We start from the raw sequence: 3,701 nt of genomic DNA, 5'->3' as shown, positions 1-3,701 counted from the left end.
TGTACAAAATACAATCCCGTGCAGAGCGGACACTGCAGGCGGCTGCTAAGGCGCTTTGGTGCTCAGTGCGCACTTTCTAACATGCAGACCGTGCTGTCAATTACCTTGTTTCTCCTCTACAGTGATTACATTTCAAATAATTTCCATTAGTTAAAACTTTCAAAAGGCCATCTTACTTAAATGTTTATAAGAGTTTATAGAAACCTTTAAACCGATTTCACAGTATACAGTTTGGTTGGACCCCCTGCTCGCCCCACACAAACTGGGAAACCCTGTCTGCTCTTCTTCCCTCCACCCCATATACTTGGAGAAAACTCCAGGCTAACAGGTCATCGCAGTCGCCAATGAATTTCTGGCAACCTGTCCAGGTTTGGAAATGGGCAAGGCAGTCTAAACTATCCTCAGTCGCCCTTGGGGGTGCCTGCTGCAAAATTTTCCCAAAGTGGGTTAGTCTCCGACATTTATATCCAAAATGCCCGACTTTCCTTTGTTCTTTGGCCTGGCCTCAGTACACGCTGGCCAGTCTGGATGGCCACTAGGGGGCTCCTGACTTCAATTTTTCTGCTGGTGTAGGAACAAGTAGTCTGAACTCCCCTTTTGTTCATGTTTTTTTGGGGAACTGAATTCCTGTCCCTCCCTCTGTAGCCAGGTCTCATTGGCCAAGGTGGCAGCACCTTCAGACATACAGGGACTCAGACCTCGGGCCACCATCAGCCTTGACTGAGTCTCCCGAATCTCTGGGTCCCCACCCCCTCTTGGAGCTGTGTCTACCCCTCCTACAATGCTACACGCTTTGTCTAGTGGCCAAACTTCCTCTCTGTACCCAAGCCTTTCTCCTTTTCCACCTAACCCCACCCCTACCCCCCCAAAAATCACATACTCTGCTTACTGAAAAGTCTTTCGTATAGCAATCCTTTCTGTCTTCCCCTCTGTGACAAAGGCCCTGAAGAATCAGCCTCCTTCCCCTTCCCCAACGTCTTCCCCTCTCCTCCCTGCCCCCGCTTCTTCTTTACAGACCCCACCTAATGTTCAACCCTCTCCCTCTCATCCACCTCCGCCCTCCTTTCCTTCTCTGCCTTTTGCCTCTGCAACCCACACGCCGGCCTGATCCACTACTGGCCTACTACCCCTGGATCCTCCCCTGCAGCTTCTCATACGTGGTTCCAGAAAACCCGTGCTCCCTTCTGCCCTCTCCAGGAAGCAGTCGGAGTTGAAGGTGTTGTTCGAGTTCATGTTCCTTTCCCCCTCCAAGACTTCTCTCAGATAGAAAATCTTCTAGGCTCCTTCTCAGCTAGCCCATCAGCCAATGTTAAGGCGTTCCGGTCCCTTTGCTAGTCCTTAACATGCCACGACCTTTCTGTCATCCAGGCCTCCGTTCTCACTGTCACACAGCTCCCATGTGTCAGTGCAGCAGCCAGGCAGTAAGCAGACCAGACCCACCTAGTGGACGACTAATGGCGTTGTGTTTGTGAGTCAAGCTGGCAAGGAGCAGTTGTATTGACTGGTTTTGTGTGTCAGCTTGACACAAGCTAGAGTCATCAGAAAGAAGGGGCTCCCTTGAGGAAAGGCCTCCATTGGATACAGCTGTAAGGCATTTTCTCAATTAGTGATCAGCTGGGGAGGGCTCAGCTCATTGTGGGTGGCGCCATCCCTGGGCTGGTGGTCCTGGGTTCTATAAGACAGGCTGAGCAAGCTATGAGAAGCAAGCTGGTAAGCAGCACTCCTCCATGGCTTCTTCATCAGCTCCTGCCCTCAGCCTTGTTTGAGTTCCTGTCCTGACTTCCTCCAGTGACGGATTGTGATATGGATGTGTAAGCCAAATAAACCCTTTGCTTCCCAATTTGTGTTTTGGTCACAGCAGCAGAAACCCTAAGACACTGACTGTGTCTCCTCTTTAATGCTCTCCTATGCTGTAATATACTTGGGCATTCAACTTAGCCAGGCCTCTAAGACCTCCAACTATGTGAGGCCTCCGAGGGACCTACAGACCCCAATTATGGTGGGTCCAATTCTTTCATTTTTGTGGCCTGGGGGGGCGTTTGGACATTGAATCCCCAATTTTGCTATTATGGCTTAGCTGAGTGGCCAATGAAACCCCCAATGGGACTCTCACTCATGTGGCTACATAGTTCTTTCAGAGTCTTCTCCGCCCTACTCCCTCTTTATTGATGAGAGGCTAGGGGTGGCAACAGATGTCCTGGCTCAACCTGTTATGCCCTCCCACTAAGCTGTCACATTTCTGTGTAAACAAATGGACCCTACTGTGTGCAGGTGGCACCCATTTCTGTGGGCCCTCGAAGTGGTGGCTGAACTCTCTCAAGAGGCCCTCAAAATCACCATGGTCCAGCCTATACTCCACCAACACCTATCCAATCCCTTGAGTCACTCCCCTCTTTCTTCTTGGACCCTCATGGGTCCAGGCCTTTCCATCTGTTATTTCTGAAAAACTCCCAGGCCACTTTGGCCCCTAGACCTACTCTAAACCTGGTCACACTTCCTGTTCCATGCTCGTCCGATATCACTTCCCACTCCTAGAGGAGGAGTGGAGCCCCTATGTTCATCCTGACGTGGCCTCCTAGACCCTATCACAAACTCACACCTCATCCTTTTAGTGGATGGAAATTCCCTTTTAGATAACTCAGGAACCCTACAGACAGCTTATGTGATTGTCACCTCAGCTGAACTGGCTGAGGCAAACCACCTCCCAGTGGTCACCTCTTCACAATAGGCTCTAACCAGCTCACTCCATATTGCCAAAGGACAACAAGATAACATCTACAGCGATTTGGAGTACATCTTCCTAAAAGCTCATACCCACTCTGTCCTATGGAAGGAAAGGGGTTTCCTCGCCCCCAAGGGCACTCCTGTTGTACCTTGGTGTCCTAACAGTGTGGCTCTTCTTAGAGGCCCACTAACTCCTGGCAGAGGTGGCCAGGGGCACCTCCATGGATCCAGTGACTCTGGGTACCTGGGGTTTGGCTTCAAGCTCTTCCAGACCCAAGGGTCGCATCCTCTACCTGACATCCCCCTACAAACCTCAGTACCAGATGGAGGAAAAAAAAGCAAAAACAAATTCCTTGGCAAACAGGCCACACAGGCAAATGGTGGGTGGCTTTACATAAATAGCCGCCTTATTCTTTCTCAGAAGCAGGCACCATGGGATATTTGGTGGTTGGGATCAAAGGTGCGTCTCCCACAGGCCGTCGGCAACTCAGTGATGTCATCAGCCTCCCTCTACTGTCAGATCACTTTGGTGGCCCAGGTGCCCATGTAGGATGGGAGAGCATTGGACTGCTTCACAGCTGACAGGGGAGCACCCGCATGTTCTTGGGAGAAAATTGCTGTCACTCTATCAGTGAATATGGCCTGTTAGAAACTAATATCAAGTCACTCCACAAATTGTCTGAAGCAAATACAGGCAGGACACATCCCTGCTCCACTCTTCCTGGCAGTCTTCGCTTTTCATGGGGCTAGCCCCACTCATGGGGTCATCATGTCTAGTTTTTCTCTTTTTTTCAGGAACTGATTGAGCGCCGGTCCACTGACTCCCGACTCCCCCACCCCATGCCGTCCGTCCCTCTTCAGCAGGAAGTAGCCAGATCTGAATCAGTGGCCCTAGAACCAAGAGAGGTTGTGATGTCTGGTTGGAAAGCGTGCTTGTATTTCCTGCACATGCTGGGCAACCCCCATCTGCTTTCTTT

Source organism: Mastomys coucha, unplaced genomic scaffold (assembly GCF_008632895.1).
Source record: "Mastomys coucha isolate ucsf_1 unplaced genomic scaffold, UCSF_Mcou_1 pScaffold7, whole genome shotgun sequence".
Lineage (NCBI taxonomy): Eukaryota > Metazoa > Chordata > Mammalia > Rodentia > Muridae > Mastomys > Mastomys coucha.
The sequence above is the reverse complement of the archived record's forward strand: the minus strand, read 5'-3'. Positions refer to the sequence as shown.